This window comes from Triticum urartu, chromosome 3, assembly GCF_003073215.2.
Source record: "Triticum urartu cultivar G1812 chromosome 3, Tu2.1, whole genome shotgun sequence".
Taxonomy (NCBI): Eukaryota; Viridiplantae; Streptophyta; class Magnoliopsida; order Poales; family Poaceae; genus Triticum; species Triticum urartu.
The window spans coordinates 254,688,861-254,710,687 of NC_053024.1; positions in this window are offsets into that span (position 1 = coordinate 254,688,861).

Consider the following 21,827-nt stretch of genomic DNA (forward strand, 5'->3'; position numbering starts at 1 on the left):
CAGGTAGTGATGAGGCGCCTAGCACCTTTGACCTTCCTCGCGAAGTACCCGTCTTCGTACACCTCTTCCGGACGATGACGCGCCCGCCCCCAAACCTCCACCGCCTCCTTTTTCCAGGAAGTATCACGGGCTTCACAGGCTGCCTGGTACCTGGTAGCCGCCTCCGCCATATCCTTCTTGAATGCCACTTGCTTCGCTTTCTTAGCCGGCGGCAGCGACTTCCACAAACAAAGATTGTGCTGTCCCCAAAACCAATCCAAAGTTGGGGGGTATGGCGCAACCTCATCCGGCGGCGCGTAGGGGTCCTCGTCGCTGCTATTCGAGTGAGCTTCCTGGGCGGGCGCCGACTCCTTGTCGGCGCGCGGGCAGAGCGGCGGCGCCATGACAGAGATTTGAGAGAGAGAGAGAGGGCGCGTGATGGGAGGATGTAGATGAGAATGCAGGCGGGACGACGTGAGCAAAGAAGTATTTATTGGCGGCTGGAATCTAGAAAGACAGGAACATTTCACACCTCGGTCGCTGAAATTTACGAGTACTATAGTTTCAATTACACATGATTCCCGTAACAAAATCCACGTGTGAACATAATAGCCGACGGTTTCCAATACAGAACCGTGTCTGATTAATGACCCCCGCCACTCACCTACCAAACCTCGAGCCACGAGATAGAGTGCCAATCGTGTGGGGCCCGGTTGTCTTGCCAGATATTTACATTTTCTTTTTTGAACACCAGATATTCACATAGTCTAATGATTTTAACTCGGACACAACTACACAAATATGATTTTTCAAACCGTTATGGTTGGCCATTGCATGTAGATGTACTCAAATTTGAATTACGGTCATTAAATGGGTAGAAAATCACTAAAATGTCTTTAAAAGGTCAGATGACCCCTGAAAATTTCCAATTTTTCACATGACAGTTGTATTAGTGCACTTTAAATGTAGAAAAAAAATTGAAGGTCATAAGAGGAAGCTATGTCCCGTTTGTCATCAAACACGCATTTTTCCCTCTCGGAACCACGAGCCTTCTAGTGAGTTGCTCCGGTTTGTGAGGGGGCTATGTCCAAACTTTCGTCAAACATGCCAATTTTTTTACCACATCATCTTGATGGCATAACATTACATCAAGCAAGGTTTCATATTTTTCTGATAATTTTTTAATTTTTTGGAATTAAAATGCCATGCTACTCCATGCATGTGTCCAGTGAGACCAATATGTTTGAAAATTCCTTCTAATTTACTGCACATGGAATTAACTCGCACACAAGTACACAAATATGATTTTTCAAACCGTTATGGTTATCCGTTTGCATGTAGATGTAGTTCAAATTTGAATTACGGTCACTTAAATGTCTTTAAAAGGTAAAATGACCCCTGAAATTTTCCAAATTTTCAAATTGCAGTTGTATTTGTGCATGTTAAATGTAGAAAAAATTTGAAGGTTGTAAGAGGAAGCTCTCTTGTTCGTCACCAAACATGCATTGTTCCCTCTCGGAAGCACGAGCCATCTAGTGAGTTGCTCCGGTTAGTGAGGGGCGTTTGTCCGAACTTTCGTCAAACAGGCAAATTTTTTTACCACGTCATCTTGGTGACATGACATTACATCAAGCAAGGTTTCATGTTTTTCTGATAATTTTTTAATTTTTTGGAATTAAAATACCATGGCACTCCATGCATGTGTCCATGCCGTGAGACCAATATGTTTAAAAAATCCTTCTAATTGACTGCACATGGAATTAACTCGCACCCAAGTACACAAATATGATTCTTCAAACTGTTTTGTTTAGCTATTGCATGTAGAGGTAGTTCAAATTTGAATTAGGATCATTAAATGGCTAGAAAATCAGTTAAATGTCTTTAAAAGGTCAAATGACCCCTGAAGTTTTCCAAATTTTCATATTAAAGTTGTATCAGTCCACGTTAAATGTAGAAAAAAAATTGAAGTTCGTAAGAGAAAGCTATCTCCCGTTCGTCATCAAACATGCATTGTTCCCTCTCGTATGCACGAGCCATATAGTGAGTTGGTCTGGTTAGTGAGGGGGGTGTGTCCAAACTTTCGTCAAACATGCCAATTTTTCTACCACATCATCTTGGTGGCATGACACTACATGAAGCAAGGTTTCATGTTTTTCTAATCATTACTAAATATTTTGGAATTAAAATGCCATGGCACTCCATGCAGGTGTCCATGCCGTGAAACCAGTATTTTTGAAAATTCCTTCTAATTTACCGCACGTGGAGTTAACTCGCACACAAGTACACAAATATGATTTTCCAAACCGTTATGGTTAGCCGTTGCATGTAGATGTAGTTCAGTTTTGAATTAGGATCATTAATTGGCTAGAAAATCACTTTAATGTCTTTAAAAGGTCAAATGACCCTTTAAATTTTCCAAATTTTCACATGACAGTTGAATTAGTGCATGTTAAATGTAGAAAGAACAAATTAAGGTCGTAAGAGGAAGCTATCTCCTATTCATCATCAAACATTCATTGTTTCCTCTCGGAACCACTTGCCTTCTAGTGAGTTCCTCCGGTTTGTGAGGGGGGTGTGTCCAAACTTCCATCAAACAGGCCAATTTTTTTACCACATTGTCTTGGTGGCATGACATTACATTAAGAAAGGCTTCATGTTTTTCTGATCATTTTCTAACTTTTTGGAATTAAAATGCCATGGCACTCCATGCATGTGTCCATGCCGTGAAACGAGTATTTTTGAAAATTCCTTCTACTTTACCGCACGTGGAGTTAACTCGCACACAAGTACACAAATATGATTTTCCAAACCGTTATGGTTAGCCTTTGCATGTAGATGTAGTTCAAATTTGAATTACAGTCATTAAATGGCTAGAAAATGACTTAAATATCTTTAAAAGTTCAAATGACCCCTAGAATTTACCAATTTTTCACATGACAGTTGTAGTAGTGCACGTCAAACGTAGAAAAAAATTGAAGGCCGTAAGAGGAAGCTATCTCCTATTCATCATCAAACATTCATTGTTTCCTCTCGGAACCACTTGCCTTCTAGTGAGTTCCTCCGGTTTGTGAGGGGTGTGTGTCCAAACTTTCGTCAAACAGGCCAATTTTTTACCACATTATCCTGGTGGCATGACATTACTTCAAGCAAGGTTTCATGTTTTTCTGATAATTTTTTAATTTTTTGGAATTAAAATGCCATGGCACTCCATGCATGTGTATGTTTGAAAATTCCTTCTAATTTACTGCACATGGAATTAACTCGCACACAAGTACACAAAATATGATTTTTCAAACCGTTATGGTTAGCCGTTACATGTAGATGTAGTTCAAATTTGAATTACGGTCATTAAATGGCTAGAAAATCACTTAAATATCTTTAAAAGGTCAAATGACCCCTGCTATTTTCCAAATTTTCATATTAAAGTTGTATCAGTGCACATTAAATGTAGAAAATATTTGAAGTTCGTAAGAGGAAGCTATCTCCTGTTCGTCATCAAACATGCATTGTTCCTTCTCGGAAGCACGCGCCATATAGTGAGTTGCTCCGGTTAGTAAGGGGGCGGTGTCCAAGCTTTCGTCAAACATGCCAATTTTTTTGCCACATCATCTTGGTGGCATGACATTACATCAAGCAACGTTTCATGTTTTTCTGATCATTTTTTAATTTTTTGGAATTAAAATGCCATGGTACTCCATGCATGTGTCCATGCCATGAGACCAGTATGTTTGAAAATTCATTCTAATTTACTGCACGTGGAATAAACTTGCACACAAGTACTCAAATATGATTTTCCAAACCGTTGTGGTTAGCCAATGCATGTAGATGTAGTTCAAATTTGATTTATGGACATTAAATGCCTAGAAAATCACTTAAATGTCTTTAGAAGGTCAAATGACCCTTGAAATTTTCCAAACTTTCACATGACAGTTGCATTAGTGCATGTTAAATGTAGAAAAAAATTGAAGGTCGTAAGAGGAAGCTATCTCCCGTTCGTCATGCAACATGCATTGTTCCCTCTCGGAACCACGAGCCATCTAGTGAGTTGCTCCGGTTAGTGGGGGGGTGTCCAAACTTTCGTCAAACATGTTAATTTTTTTTACCACATCATCTAGGTGGCATGACATTACATCAAGCAAGGTTTCATGTTTTTCTGATCATATTTTAATTTTTTGGAATTAAAATGCCATGGCACTCCATGCATGTGTCCATGTCGTGACACTAGTATGTTTGAAAATTCCTTCTCGTTTACTGCACATGGAATTAACTCGCACACAAGTACACAAACATGATTTTTCAAACTGTTATGGTTAGCCGTTGCATGTAGATGTAGTTCAAATTTGAATTATGGTCATTAAATGGCTAGAAAATGACTTAAATGGCTTTAAAAGGTCGAATGACCCCTAGAATTTAACAAATTTTCAGATGACAGTTGTAATAGCACGTTAAATGTAGAAAATATTTGAAGGACATAAGAGGAAGCTATCTCCCGTTCGTCATCCAACTTGCATTGTTCCCTCTCAGAACCAAGTCATCTAGTGAGTTGCTCCGGTTAGTGAGGGGGTGTGTCCAAACTTTCATCAAACATGCCAATTTTTCTACCACATCATCTTGGTGGCATGACATTACATCAAGCAAGTTTCATGTTTTTATGATAATTTTTAAATTTTTTGGAATTAAAATGCCATGGCACTCCATGCATGTGTCCATGCTGTGAGACCAATATGTTTGAAAATTCCTTCTCGTTTACTGCACATGGACTTAACTCGCACACAAGTACACAAACATGATTTTTCAAACTATTATGGTTAGTCGTTGCATGTAGATGTAGTTCAAATTTGATTTACGGTCATTAAATGGCTAGAAAATGACTTAAATGGCTTTAAAAGGTCGAATGACCCCTAGAATTTACCAAATTTTCACATGACAGTTTTAGTAGTGCATGTTAAACATAGAAAAAATTTGAAGGCCATCAGAGGAAGATATCTCCCGTTCGTCATCCAACTTGCATTGTTCCCTCTCAGAACCAAGTCATCTAGTGAGTTGCTCCGGTTAGTGAGGGGGGTGTGTCCAAACTTTCTTCAAACATGCCAATTTTTCTACCACATCATCTTGGTGGCGTGACATTACATCAAGCAAGGTTTCATGTTTTTATGATAATTTTTTTTAAAAATTTGAATTAAAATGCCATGGCACTCCATGCATGTGTCCATGCCATGAGAACAATATGTTTGAAAATTCCTTCAAATTTACTGCACATGTAATTAACTCGCACACAAGTACACAAATATGATTTTTCAAACTGTTATGGTTAGCCGTCGCATGTAGATGCAGTTCAAATTTGAATTACAGTCATTAAATGGCAAGAAAATAACTTAAATGTCTTTAAAAGGTCAAATGGCCCCTGAAATTTTTCAAATTTTCAAATTACAGTTGTATTAGTGCACGTTAAATGTAGAAAAAAATTGAAGGTCGTAAGAGGAAGCTATCTCCCGTTCGTTATCAAACGTGCATTGTTCCATCTCGGAAGCACGGGCCATCTAGTGAGTTGCTCCGGTTAGTGAGGGGGTTTTGTCCAAACTTTCATCAAACAGGCAATTTTTTTACCACATCATCTTGGTGGCATGACATTACATCAAGCAAGGTTTCATGTTTTTCTGATAATTTTTTGGAATTAAAATGCCATTTCACTCCATGCATGTGTCCATGTCGTGAGACCAATATGTTTGAAAATTCCTTCTAATTTACTGCACATGGAATTAACTCACACACGAGTACACAAAATATGATTTTTCAAACCGTTAAGGTTAGTCGTTGCATGTAGATATAGTTCAAATTTGAATTACGGTTATCAAATGGCCAGAAAATAACTTAAATGTCTTTAAAAGCTCAAATGACCCCTGATATTTTCCAAATTTTCATATTAAAGTTGTATCAGTGCCCGTTAATTATAGAAAATATTTGATGTTCGTAAGAGGAAGCTATCTACCGTTCGTCATCAAACATGTACTGTTGTAACGCCCCTCGATGCGGCTATATCTCCCACGTGTCGAAGCACGACTTAGAGGCATAACCGCATTGAAAGCAATGCCGCAAGTGAGGTAATCTTCACACAACCCATGTAATACATAAGGGAAAGAGATACATAGTTGGCTTACAATCGCCACTTCACACAATACATGAATTAAAGCATTACAACATCCAAATACAATCAAGGTCCGACTACTGAACCAAAATAAAAGAAGAACCCCAAATGCGACAAGGTCCCCGATCGACCCCAACTGGGCTCCACTACTGATCAACTAGAACGAAACAACACAAAGGGCAAGATCTTCATCGAGCTCCTCCTGAGCTTGGTTGCGTCATCTGCACTGACTCATCGGCACCTGCAAGCTGGTTTTGGAAGTATCTGTGAGTCACGGGGACTCAGCAATCTCACACCCTCGCGATCAAGACTATTTAAGCTTATGGGTAAGGTAAAACTATGAGGTGAAGTTGCAGCAAGCGACTAGCATATATGGTGGCTAACATACGCAAATGAGAGCGAGATGAGAAGGCAAAGCACGATCGAGAAACTATGATCAAGAAGTGATCCTAGAACAACCTACGTCAAGCATAACTCCAACACCGTGTTCACTTCTCGGACTCCGCCGGAAAGAGACCATCACGGTTACACACGCGGTTGCTGTATTTTAATTAAGGTCAACTTCAGGTTTTCTACAACCGGACGTTAGCAAATTCCCATCTGCCCATAACCGCGGGCACGGCTTTCGAAAGTTCAAATCCCTGCAGGGGAGTCCCAACTTAGCCCATGACAAGCTCTCACGGTCAACGAAGGATAAACCTTCTCCCGAGACATTCCGATCAGACTCGGTATCCCGGTTCTACAAGACAACATCGACTAGTTAAAACAAATCCAGCAACACCGCCCGAATGTGCCGACAAATCCTGATAGGAGCTGCACATATCTCGTTCTCAAGGCACACTCAGATGAGAAATCCGTACAACTAAAACTAGCCCTTGAGTTTCCCCGAGGTGGCGCTGCAAGGGGCTCTAGTTTGGACCAACACTCAGAGGAGCAGTGGCTCGGGGGGGGTTAAATAAAGATGACCCTTGAGTCTGCAGAACCCAAGGGAAAGAAAAGGCTAGGTGGCGAATGGTAAAACCAATGTTGGGCATTGCTGGAGGAGTTTTATTCAAGGCGAACTATCAAGGGGTTCCCATTATAACCCAACCGCGTAAAGAACGCAAAATCCGGGAACATAATACTGATATGACGGAAACTAGGGCGGCAAGAGTGGAACAAAACACCAGGCATAAGGCCGAGCCTTCCACCCTTTACCAAGTATATAGATGCATTAATTAAATAAAGAGATATTGTGATATCCCAACAAGTAACCATGTTCCAACAAGGAACAACATCTCCATGTTCCAACAAGGAACAAACTTCAATCTTCACCTGCAACTAACAACGCTATAAGAGGGGCTGAGCAAAGCGGTAACATAGCCAAACAATGGTTTGCTAGGACAAGGTGGGTTAGATGCTTGGTTCAACAATATGGGAGGCATGATAAGCAAGTGGTAGGTATCGCAGCATAGGCATAGCAAAAGAGCGAGAAACTAGCAAGCAGAGATAGAAGTGATTTCGAGGGTATGGTCATCTTGCCTGAAATCCCGCAAGGAAGAAGAACGAGTCAATGAAGAAGGCAAACGGATGTAGGCGAAAGGATCCTCACAACTCCGGAACGGAACCGAAGCTCACGAGAAAGGCAACCCGGAAAGAAGCAAACAACATAGTAAACAACCACCACAAAATCATGGCATGATGCACAACAAGTATGATGCATATCCGGTTTAATGAAGCATGGCATGGCAAAGTGCACAAGCAATCCTACAAATTAGGTGGAGCTCAATATGCAACTCCGTTGCATATTGATGAAACACCACGTTCAAGTTATTTAGTTCGATCTCATTTATGTACCCAACAATATTAAATGTTGTTAAACATGGCAAGAGGGTGAAGCAAATGAAAACTACCTATCTAGGCAAGTTTAAATGAGGCCGGAACGACAAACAACAAGTCCAGAAACTCCTCATGTGCATATTTTGGTTATGGTACTGTTCTGCCCTAAACCATATTTTATAGTTGTTAAACATGCAAAGTGAGGCCACCAAGTTAAGCTAGGCATTTTTCTACCCCATTTACATATAAAGTTCATTACAAACCGAGTTACGGTTATTTAGTTATGAATTAAAGCATTTTAGCATGTTCATAGAGCAAAATTTAAACAAGCATGATTTTAAACATTTCAAACATAGATGAAAGTTGCAAATCATTAAACTAGATGAAAATCTAAGCAAGTTTCATATAAAGTTTGTTATCATCCGACGCATGGTTTGTGAGATATTAAATGCATGATGGTGAAGGACTTTACTACAAAACTGGCAATTCGGGATAATTAGCTAAAATCGCAGACAGGAAAAAAAAGATATGGGCCGAAACTGGTTGGCTCGGTAGTGTACAGGAGAGGGAGTGGACAGGGGCTGCTCACTTCAGGCCTTGGCCCAGCTGGAGGAGAGGGGAGGCCTGCAGGGGCGCACATCTGGGCCGACGGATCATATAGGCGGCGGACCAGGCGCGGCGTCGAGTGGCGCTGCGTGGGTCAACGCGAGCAAGGCAGGGTCAAGGCGCTCGAGCGGGACGAGCGAAGCTCCTCTGCTTTCGAGCAGAGCGAGCAGAGGCCGGCACAGATGGACTTGGCAAGGGCAGCGCAGAGGCTTGGCGGACGGCGGTGAGCGGCGCTGGGCATCCCTGGCTTCGGTCGAAGATGGGGCACCGGGATCGGGGAAAACAACTAATGAAGATGGCCGCAGTGATCGGTCAGGAGCATCACGCAAAGAGAGAGGGAAGGGAAGGAAGTGCGGCACGGGCCTGCTAGAGGTGGCTGCCGGTGGAGCTGCTGCTCACCTAGGTGACGACGATGACAGGGCTGCCGGAGGCATTGGTTGGAGTAGAGGAGGAAGGGGCTTGCTGGCGGCGTGAATCCGGGTGGTGGAGATGCAGGGAAAGTGAGGCGACATTGCAGGGAGGTCGAGGCGCTTGTCCTTCTCTTCTTGAACTGCAGCTTCCCGATGCAGCGGAAGAAGGGGCCAGCAATGGGGACTCCGGCGGAGCTCCGAGTCCATGGGTCGCAGGATCCGGCTAGAAACGGTCGACCTGGCGGAGGCCGGCCGGATCTGGAGTGAGCTGTGCCGGCTTGAGGAACCGGCGCGGGCAGGACTCAACAAGGCCATGGCGCTACGGGAGGGCTTGGCAGCAGGATCTTGAGGCTTCGGCAACGAGGTTCGAAGGGGAAATAGGGGAACTTGGCTCCGCGGAACTCTCCAGCGAAGCAGCAGCAGTAGCAAGGCCAGGCGGAAGCGGTGCTTGGCAAAGGCGGAGTCTCTCCGGCAAGGCGTGGACGTGATGGCAAGAGTCCAAGGCCATGGCGACTCGACGGCGGCGCTACAGCTTCGAGGCGTCGGAGCTCCCTGTACGAGCAGACAGAGGGAGAGAGATGTGAGGGAGGGGGAAGAAGAATGGAAGGAAGGAGAAGAGATGGGCGCGAGGCACTCATCTCCGGTACGGCGGCGCTCCAAACGGCGGCAGTGGCGCTCGTTCTGGTTGGAGGAGGAGCTCGGTTCAGCTGGGGGTCTCGTGCGCAAGAACGAGGTGGATCAGGAGGAGTGGCTGGTTGGCTCAGTGAAGATAACGAGGGAGATGGAGAGGAGATCCCGAGGGGGAACTCGGTGGAGTGGCGGCACGGAATAGGAAGGATGGGACATCTCCCTAGGATTTAGGGTTTGACTATATATATAGGTAGGGATTAGGGTAGGGCTATCTCATCCCTACGATTATAATCGGACGACCGAGAAAAATATATGTTAGGAAGTTCAATTAACAAAACGGAGATGTTTTGTAGATGTTTGGGGATGATCCGGACACAACGGTGGTGACACTCCGGGTCGGGTCTGGGACAGATTCGGACACACGCGAGGGGTTGAAGCACTGCGCAAAGAAGGGTAGGCATGGGCCTAGGTGGATTGTGGAGAGCGGGTTGGGCTGAGAGAAGAGGGGAGAGAGGGCCCGACATCTGTTTCCGGAGACCGAAAACGTCCGACGTTTGACCGGCTATACTGCCGCTATAGTTAATCGTTGGGGCATCAAACGAACTCCGAATGCGACGAAACTTGGTAGGCGGTCTACCTACAACATAACAACACCACCACTTGCCAACTTTCAACCCAATCCGAGAACATTTTCTGGCCACTTATAAAATAATATTTCGGAGGTGCCGCGGGCGCGTGCAAGTGTGGCTGGGCTCAGAACGAACAACAGAAGGAACTGGGGGAACCCGGACGAATGCAGGTTTTGAAAACATGATGATGCAATGCACATGATGACATGGTATGCAATGCATGACACGCAAGCACATGACAAGGCAACAACAACGAATAACTGGAGGACACCTGGCACATCGGTCACGGGGCGTTACAACTGTTCCCACTTGGAAGAACGAGCCATATAGTGAGTTGCTCCGGTTAGTGATGGGGGTGTGTCCAAACTTTCATCAAACATGCCAATTTTTATACCACATCATCTTGGTGGCATGAAATTACATCAAGCAAGGTTTCATGTTTTTCTGATCATTTTTCAATTTTTTGGAATTAAAATGCCATGGCACTCCATGCACGTGTCCATGCCGTGAGACCAGTATGTTTTAAAATTCCTTCTAATTTACGTCACATGGAAATTACTCGCACACAAGTACACAAATATGATTTTCCAAACCGTTATGGCTAGCCATTGCATGTAGATGTAGTTCAAATTTGAATTACGGACATTAAATGGCTATAAAATCACTTAAATGCCTTTAAAAGGGCAAATGACCCTTGAAATTTTCCAAACTTTCACATGACAGTTGTATTAGGGCACGTTAAATGTAGAAAAAAAATTGAAGGTCGTAAGAGGAACTATCTCCTATTCATCATCCAACATGCATTGTTCCCTCTCGGAACCATGAGTCATCTAGTGAGTTGCTCCGGTTAGTGAGGGGGGTGTGTCCAAATTTTCGTCAAACAGGCCAATTTTTTTACCACATCATCTTGGTGGCATGACATTACATCAAGCAATGTTTCATGTTTTTCTGATCATTTTTTAATTTTTGGAATTAAAATGCCAAGACACTCCATGCACGTGTCCATGCCGTGAGACCAGTATGTTTGAAAATTCCTTCTAATTGACTGCACATGGAATTAACTCGCACACAAGTACACAAATATGATTTTCCAAACCATTATGGTTCGCCATTGCATGTAGATGTAGTTCAAATTCGAATTACGGACATTAAATGCCTAGAAAATCTCCTAAATCTCTTTAAAAGGTCAAATGATCCTTGAAATTTTCCAAACTTTCACATGACAGTTGTATTAGTGCATGTTAAATGTAGAAAAAAAATTGAAGGTCGTAAGAGGAAGCTATCTCCTGTTCCTCATCCAACATGCATTGTTCCCTCTCGGAACCACGAGTCATCTAGTGAGTTGCTCCGGTTAGTGAGGGGGGTGTGTCCAAACTTTCATCAAACAGGCCAATTTTTTTTACCACATCATCTTGGTGGCATGACATTATATCAAGCAAGGTTTCATGTTTTTCTGATTATTCTTAATTTTTTTGGAATTAAAATGCCGTGGCACTCCATCCGTGTGTCCATGCCGTGAGACCAGTATGTTTGAAAATTCATTCTTGTTTACTACACATGAAATTAACTTGCACACAAGTACACAAACATGATTTTTCAAACCGTTATGGTTAGCCGTTGAATGTATATGTAGTTCAAAGTTGGATTACGATCATTAAATGGCTAGAAACTGACTTAAATGTCTTTAAAGGGTCAAATGACCCCTAGAATTTACCAAATTTTCACATGACAGTTGTAGTAGTGCACGTTAAACGTACAAAAAATTTGAAGGCCGTAAGAGGAAGCTATCTCCTGTTCGTCATCAAAGATGCATTGTTGCCTCTCGAAACAACGAGCCTTCTAGTGAGTTCCTCTGGTTTGTGAGGGGTGCTTGTCCAAACTTTCGTCAAACATGCCAATTTTTTTACCACATTATCTTGGTGGCATGACATTACATCAAGCAAGGTTTCATGTTTTTCTGAACATTTTTTTAATTTTTTGGAATTAAAATGCCATGGCACTCCATGCATACATATGCATGTGTCCATGTCGTGAGACCAATATGCTTGAAAATTCCTTCTAATTTACTGCACATGGAATTAACTCGCACACAAGTACACAAATATGATTTTTCAAGCCATTATGGTTAGCCATTGCATGTAGATGTAGTTCAAATTTATATTACGGTCATTAAATGGCTAGAAAATCACGTAAATGTCTTAAAAGGTCAAATGACCCCAGAAATTTTCCAAAAATTAACATGACAGTTGTATTAGTACTACATTTTCTTGTACATTTAAAACACCATCTGTTGCCACTTTACTCCAAATTCGTCTTTCATAGCTAATAAAAAATATCTACAACATCACACATGGTTGTTTTGTAGGAACCGTTTGCGATGAAAATATCTGGGTCTATTTAAGTCTTCCTCCTTAAGCTTCGCCGGCTCGTCTGCTACAGTGCCGGCAACACCCGAATCCATGAATCCCGATCCCCATTCCCACGCCCCCATCTTGCAAAGATGATGCCATGGAAACGCTTCGTGAAGGCCCGTACGATGGCCGCATCCCCCCCCCCCCGAGCGCCGCTGCCTACACCAAGAGTGCCACCGCATCCACATTAAGCGCGTCCACTTCCGCCGAGAGGGTGTCTGCGGCAGCTGAGAGGGTAGCTGCAACAGCCAAGACGGCTACAGCTGCTGTCACGGCCAATATGCGGCTCTATCCTAAAGAGACTCAAATGTCCCACCAAGGATAGAACCGCATATTGACACGCTTTTGCATGGTGGATATCCTTACATCAAACCATTACATAAAAGATGGGGATACATACACGGCATACCAATGCCACAAGAATACATCAATACATCATACAAGAGAATAACATCCGACTATGGATGTATCACAAGCTCAAACGACATCCACCCTGCTAGCCCAGGTTGCCGACCAGGAACCTAACCCAAGATAGAGGAAGAAGCAGACGAACTCCAAAATTTGCAAACATCACTCTCACGTCATGGTCATCGCATTACCTGTACCTGCAACTGTTGGTGTAGTAATGTGTGAGCCACAAAGACACAGCAATCCCATTACCATGGGTATGAAGACTAGTAAAGCTTAATGGGTAGGAAAGGGGTAAGTGGTGAGGCTGCAGCAGCGACTAAGCAAAGTATGGTGGCCAACTTAGGAGTACAAGAGTAAGATGAGAAACTACGCAAGCGGTCGCACATGATCAATAAGTGATCCTGAACTACTTATGGTCAAACATAACCCCACTGTGTTCTCCTCTCGAGCTTCCCTGAAAAGAGACAGTCATGGTTACGCAACGCGGTTGGTGTATTTAAAAGAGTTTACTTCAAGTCTTCTACAACCGGATATCAAAAAATTCCCATCTGCCACATAACCACGGGCACGACTCTCGAAAGTTTAAACCCCGCAGGGGTGTCGCAACTTAGCCCATGACAGGCTCATGATCCATAGACAATCCTCCATCGCGGGACCCTCCAATCAGACTCGGAATCCCGGTGCACAAGACATTTCAACAATGGTAAAACAAGTCCAGCAAGACCTCCCGATGCACCGACCTAGCCTGATAGGAGCTGTGTGATCTCATTCTCAGGGTACACTGCATGAGCGAAGCATACAGGATCCAAATACCCCAAGTTTCCTAGGGGCGGTCCCACACGGTGCTCTATTCGAGACCAACACCATCAGCAGTACCCCCTGCTTTGTAGAAAATCCTCGGGTTCGTGACGCACTATGCTAATTAATTATTTGGTTCAAGTATTATTATGGAAAAGGTTAAAACAAATGTTGGGCCTTGCTGGAAGAGTTTTATTCAAAGCAAATTGTCAAGAGGGGCCCATAAACCCTCATCGTGTTAGGGACGCAAAATCAAGGAACATAACACTGGTATGACGGAAACTAGGGCGGCAAGATTGGAACAAAACACTAGGCATAAGGCCAAGCCTTCCACCCTTTACCAAGTGTATAGATGCATTAACTAAATAACATATATTGTGATATCTCATGATATCCATGTCCCAACATGGAACAACCTACAACTGCACCTGCAACTAGCAACGCTATAAGAGGGGCTCAGCAAAGCGGTAACATAGCCAAACAACAGTTTTCTAGGAAGGGTAAAAAGGTTAGAGGCTTTCATGGCAATTTGGGAGGCTTGAAAAACAAGTGGTAGGTACTGCGACATAGCGATAGCATCGAGACAACTAGCATAGCAAAGATAGTAGTGAGATCCAGGGTAACGGTCATCTTGCCTGAAATCCCACTAGGAAGAAGAACGAGTCCATGAAGAAGACAATCCCATGTAGTCGAACGAATCCTCACAATCGCAACGAAACAGGAACAATCGAGAAGGAGCACAATCAGAAAGAAGCTAAAAACATGGTAAACACACAACACATAACATGACATGATGCTCAACCAAGTATGATGCATGCCCAGATTAATGAGTCATGGAATGCAAAGTGCAACAAACAATACTACAAATTATGTGGAGCACAATATGCAACGAGTTGCATATTAACGAAACCCCACATTCAAGTTATTTAGTTTGCTCTCATTTATGTAACCAACAATATTGAATGTTGTTAAACAGGGCAAGACGTGAAACATAAGTAAACTAACTATTTAGGCAAGTTTAAATGAGGCCGGAAACACAAACAACAATTCCGAAAAGTCCCCATATGCATATTTCAAATTTGGTACTATTATGGCCTAAACCATATTTTAGAGTTGTTAAACATGCAAAGTAATGCCACCTTGTTAAACTATGCATTTTTTAAACAAGTTGCATATAAAGTTTATTAAATTCGGAGCTAAGGTTATTAAGTTATGAAATAAACCAATTTAACGTGACATTTATGCAAATTATTACAAACAACAATTTTAAACATTTTTAACATGGACAAAAGCTGGATATTGTGAAAGTACATGGAAAACTGAGCAAGATGCATATATGACATGTTTCAAACCGATGCACGATTATTTAACTATGAGCAAAGCAATTAAATGGCATTTTCTGCAATTATGCAATAACTTGGAAAAATAACTAAATGCATGGGCAGAAAAAAAAACATGCACAGGTCCGAAGCATCAAGGTGCAGCGGCCCAGCAGCGAATTTGGCCTTGTGCGCGGTGTGTGCACGATTTCAAACAGGGGCACAGAAGAAAAAGAAATGGGGAACCTGGGATTCGACGACAGGACATCCTGGTGTGTGCGTTGGGCGCTGACCACTGTGTTGGTGCACTGTGTTTGTGCACGAAAAGGTCATGGCTGTAGTTGAATGAACCAAAGGCTAGGCCTTCCTATCCTGGCACATGGTGGAACTCGAAGACGGCAGCGGCGAGCCAGGCAGCGACCGTAGGGACCACCGACCAATGGCGGGGGTGTGGAAACATGCGGAGGGAGCGTGAGTGAGCAGCTGATGCTTGCGGGTGGTGGTGTGCATGCATGTACTCGTGCACGTGCAGGTGCTCATCCTGGTCATGGAGAAGACTATGACCAGGTTTGCGGGTCGAAGCACTAAGGGTGGAAGACAACGGCGGGCGTGCAGGTTTGGGTGCAGGTGCGGCGGGTGAGAGCGGAGCAGCTGCTAGAGTCACGCGCACGGGGTTGCTTGAGCACAAGCTTGAGCTCGTCTCAGGCACGACGAGGTGGCTGCTGAGTGCATGGGCGCGTGCAAGCGGATCATGAGCGAGGAGGCTGGGGATCGGCGCCGGGGGTATGGACAAAGGAGGGGAGTACACTGCAAGATGCGCGCGTGCATGCGGGGCTTCTGCGGGTGTTGTTGGCATGCGTGTGCTCGGGCATGAGCAGCAGCTCGACTCGGTGTGGTAAGGTACGGCGAGCAAGAAGCTGGGCAGGCCCTGCTGCTTGCGCATGAGCTACCAAGGAGGTGATGCGTGTGTGGGTGTTGCACGGGTGGCGTGGTGCAGACGGAAGTGGTGTGCAGCCAGGTGTACGAGCTCGAGTGCGAGGTCACCACCATGGCGGCCTAAACCGGAGACGCACAGAACGATGGCTATGCAGGCAATCAAGAACAGATAGGGAGATGGGGATGATCGGAGCTTCACCGTGTGGGAGTTTCTGGAGTCCTACGAGGTCGACGATGATCAGATACGGCGGGGGGATGCACTGATCTTGGCGGTGGTGCTCAGTTCCATGAAGCAGAGGATGCAGGGGAAGAAGAGGTCATCGGGGAGGTCGATCTGGGGCTCTTGGACACGTGCGTGGATGAAGGAGACAAAGGAGAGGCCGGCGATTCTCTCCCCGTGGTAGCTACGCAGATGACGGAGGTGTTTGTGCTGGGGATGAGCTTGAGCTCTCCTCAGCCATGGTGATGGCTATGTGTCGGCGTTCTGGGAACGGGGGTACCCAGACTTGCCTGCCTGCAGCCTAGGGCGTGGCTCCACCAGCGGCCTGGTACGGCCCATCTTCATCAACCAACACTCAAGACCCTCGCGAGGGGCCAAGCCTCATGAGGCGAATGACACAAGACCCCCTCAGGGGCAGCCTCACTAGGCTGGCTCGCGAGGAGCAGAGAGATCAAGGCGAGGGGCACCTCGTGAGGTTTCCATGACATGAGCCATGATGATCAATGCCAGGCGGGCACTAGCGGGCGCAGAGTGCCAGTTTCCTCTTTGGTGCTAAAGAGGAAGGCGCAGGCAAGGAGTCCCGAGGCGTTAGGCAAAGCTTTCCATATCAGTGCTACGAGACCAAGACTAGCAGGATGGCAATACGGAGGTCATCATGGAGCACATGACGGCGTCACTGCCAGAGCTTTTGGTAGGCAAAGACCACATTTTGTCAGGATAACTTGTACTCGTTGTCCCCCTTCAAACTGGCCGTTGTGGGATCCCTTCCCGCCTAATATTTGGGAAGAGGACCTGGGCCTCTATAAATAGGGCTAGCCACCACCATAGTCAGGGAGAGGCTCATCTGGAGACAGATCATTGAGATCATCCCCAACCACACAAGCTCATCGAGCTCAAGAACACCTCTCCTCAGGAGGTTGTTCTTCCCTTGTATTTGTTCACCCCCAGCCTACAAGGCATTCCACCACACCACACTGGAGTAGGGCAAGGGAGTCCTAGATTATGGGGTCTCCGGACAGCCGGACTATATCCTTTGGCCAGACTGTTGGGCTATGAAGATTCAAGATTGAAGTCTTCGTCCCATGTCCAGATGGGACTCTCCTTGGCGTGGAAGGCAAGCTTGGTAATACAGATATGTAGAGCTCCTCCCTTGTAACTAACTTTGTGTAACCCTAGCCCCCTCCGGTGTCTATATAAACCGGAGGGTTTAGTCCGTAGGACAACATACAATCATACCATAGGCTAGTTTCTAGGGTTTAGCCTCTACGATCTCGTGGTAGATCAACTCTTGTAATACTGATATCATCAAGATCAATCCAGCAGGACGTAGGGTATTACCTTCATCGAGAGGGCCCGAACCTGGGTAAAAATCGTGTCCCCTGCCTCCTGTTACCATCCGCCTTAGACGCATAGTTCGGGACCCCCTACCCGAGATCCGCCGGTTTTAACACTGACATTCGTGCTTTCATTGAGTTCCACTGTGCCGTCACCGTAAGGCTTGATGTCTCCTTCGATCATCGGTAACCATGCAGTCATGGGCGAGGTTTTCCTCCCCGGATAGATCTTCGTATTCGGCGGCTTCGCACTGCGGGCCAACTGGCTTGGCCATCTGGAGCAGATCGGGAGCTATGCCCCTGGCCATCAGGTCAGGTTTGGAAATTTAAACTACACCGCCGACATCCGCGGAGACTTGATCTTCGACGGATTCGAGCCCATGTTAGGTGCGCCGCACGATCACGACGGGCATGATTTAGCTCTGCCATCGGATAGTGTTTGGGAGATCACACCTGCAACTACTCCGGCCTTCAATCTGGAGCAAAATTGCGCCATCCGGGGATGGGTGGATAGACCCCGCCATGGAGGCCGCACTCTCAGTGGCAATATAACCCGATACTGACTACACCCCTTATGAGAGCCATGTTGCCAAACCACTGGATTCGTCTCCGGCCACGGACTCCGAGCCGCCTGCGTCCATGCCTATCGAATCCGATTGGGCGCCGATCATGGAGTTCACCTCCGCGGATATCTTTCAGCACTCGCCTTTTGGCGATGTGCTAAATTCATTAAGGTCTCTCTCCTTGACAGGAGAACCTTGGCCGAACTATGTCCGGCTAGAATGGGATGCGGATAACGAAGAAATTCGCTCCCCACCCACCACCCACTTAGTAGCCACTGTCGACGATTTAACCGACATGCTCGACTTCGACTCCGAAGACATCGACGGTGTGGACGACAATGTAGGAGATGAATAGGAACCACTGCCCACAGGGCGCTAGACCGCCACCTCATCATATGATATATACATGGTGGACACCCCCAAAGAAGGCAATGGCAACGAGACAACAGAGGATGACCCCTCGAAGAAGCAACCCAAGCGCCGACGTCAGCGACGCCGCTCTAAGTCCCGCCATAGCAAAAGTAGTGATACTGGCACAAGAGACAATAACACTCCGGATAAGTGCCGGAGACGACAATAATCCCCTGTAGCACGATTTAGAGCGGGAGGGTGAACAAGCTAGCCCTCCAGAGCGGGTAGTAGATGGAGAATCGGAGGAGGACAATTACATGCCTCTCTCCGAAGACGAGGTTTGCCTCGGCAACGAAGAATTTATCGTGCCTGAGGATCCCGTCGAGCAGGAGAACTTCAAGCGCCGGCTTATGGCCACAGCAAATAGCTTGAAGAAAAAGCAACAACAGCTTCAAGCTGATCAAGATCTGCTAGCAGATAGATGGACCGAAGTCCTTGCGGCCGAGGAATACGAACTCGATCGCCCCTCCAAGAGTTACCCAAAGCGCAGGTTGCAACCCCACCTCTTGGAGGAAGCATTGAAACCTACATCACTAGTGTACGATGCAGCTGACCGACCACCTCGTGGCCAAGCCAGAGAGGCATTTCAGCCTACACCCCGCCGCCACTCAAACAAAAACACCAAGGCCCGGGGCAACACACAGGACCTGCGAGACGTATTGGACAGCAGGGCAAAACATGCAAGGTCGATATACGGGTCACGGGGGCACGCACCAATGCGGGACGATGACCGCCGCACCGGATACACTAAAAGTAAATCCGGCCGGGCCGAATACAGCAGACAAGACTCATATGAACTGCGTCGTGATATAGCCCGGCACAGAGGCGCCGCACACCCCCTATGCTTCACTGATGAAGTTATGGACCAGGAATTCCCGGAGGGTTTTAAACCCGTAAATATCGATTCGTATGATGGTACAACAGATCCAGCTGTATGGATTGAGGATTTCCTCCTCCATATCCACATGGCTCGCAGTGATGATCTTCATGCCATCAAGTACCTCCCACTAAAACTCAAAGGACCAGCTCGGCATTGGCTAAATAGCGTGCCAGCATACTCCGTCGGCAGTTGGGAGGACTTGGAAGATGCATTCCTTGACAACTTCCAGGGCACTTATGTGCGACCACTGGATGCTGATGACTTGAGCCATATAACTCAGCAGCCAGGGGAATCGGCCAGGCAATTCCAGACACGGCTCCTAACCAAGAAAAACCAAATTGTCGACTATCCGGATGCAGAGGCCTTAGCGGCATTCAAGCATAACATCCGTGATGAGTGGCTCGCCCGGCACCTCGGCCAGGAGAAGCCGAAATCTATGGAAGCCCTCACGACACTCATGACCCGCTTTTGCATGGGCGAGGATAGCTGGCTGGCTCGTAGCAACAACACATCAATGAATCCGGGCACTTCAGATACCAAAGACGCCAACGGCAGACCACGCCGTAACAGACAAAAGCGCCGCAACAACGGCGATAACGTCAATGATACGGCAGTCAGTGCCGGATTCAGAGGCTCTAGATCCGGTCAGCGAAAAAAGCCATTCAAAAGAAGTACTCCGGGCCCATCCAGTTTGGATCGCATACTCGATCGCTCGTGTCAAATACACGGCACCCCTGATAAGCCAGCCAATCACACTAACAGAGAATGTTGGGTGTTCAAGCAGGCCGACAAGTTGAATGCCAAAAATAAGGACAAGGGGCTGCATAGTGATGACGAGGAGGAGCCCCAGCCGCCGAACACGGGAGGACAGAAGAGGTTCCCGCCACAAGTGAAGACGGTGAACATGATATACGCAACCCACATTCACAAGAGGGAACGAAAGCGTGCACTAAGGGACGTCTATGCGATGGAGCCCGTCGTCCCAAAGTTCAACCCATGGTCTGCTTGTCCGATCACCTTCGATCGCAGGGACCACCCCACTAGTATCCGTCATGGCAGATCCACCGCACTGGTCCTAGACCCCATCATCAACGGATTTCACCTCACTCGAGTCCTTATGGACGGCGGCAGCAGCCTGAACCTGCTCTATCATGATACAATGAGCAAAATGGGTATAGATCCCTCGAGGATCAAACCCACCAAAACCACCTTTAAGGGCATCATCCTAGGTGTAGAGGCCCATTGCACGGGCTCAATCACACTAGAAGTGGTCTTTGGATCTCCGGACAACTTCCGAAGCGAGGAGTTAATCTTCGATATCGTCCCGTTCCGCAGTGGCTATCACGCACTGCTCGGGCGAACCGCATTTGCAAAATTCAATGCAGTACCACATTACGCATACCTCAAGCTCAAGGTGCCAGGACCTAGGGGGGCCATAAAAATCAATGGAAACACAGAACGCTCGCTCCGCACGGAAGAGAACACTGCGGCCCTTGCAGCAGAAGCACAAAAGCAGCGTTTTAAGGCAAACCACCAATTCAGCGATACAGCCCCCTGACACCGTCAAGCGAGTCCGGAGTAAACTGCAACAGGATCGCCTGGCACGTTCAGAGCTCGCCTAGAAATTCGGCCCCCGTCCCAGTCCCAGTCAAGCGACAAAATCCATGCCACGCGTACATAATTATGCACTGAAAATACCATGGGAATAGGTGGGGGCACGACCAGGGCACGCCCCGCAATGCGGCTTAACTGCCCTAGGGCTGCATACCTTTATCATTTTTTCTCTTTCAGGACCTTACTCTCTAGAAGCCCCTTCCGGCAGTATGATTGCCGGACACATTACGGGAAGGAACAACTGAGGCAAGAAGCTAAGACGTACAAGGGAACCCCCAGGTGGTCTCTAATAGCAATCGATATACCCACTTTTTACTATCCATACGCAGCTTGCCTTGAATAGAAAATGTCAAATAGTCCTATTTTTTGCTTATTGCACTACTTGTTTCAGTACGCTTCGATGTATTATTTAAATAACAATGCATAGCATTAGTCTGTTATTGCATTATCCATCCTTTTTTTACTTATATGTTCATTTACAACAACTTGCACCATACATTCTAGTACGGTCAGTACGCCAGGGGCTTTTGTTTACCCCATAATACGGCGTGAGAAATCCTAACACTTTCGACAGTGCGGCACCCCAAACTTATAGCATTATATGCATCAGCTCCGAATCATGTCTTGGGTCAATAGTTGGGTTTGCCCGGCTCCCATGTTTTGGTACCTTACGTTCCGCTATATCAGCTAAGGTAGCGCTGGGAGAACTACTG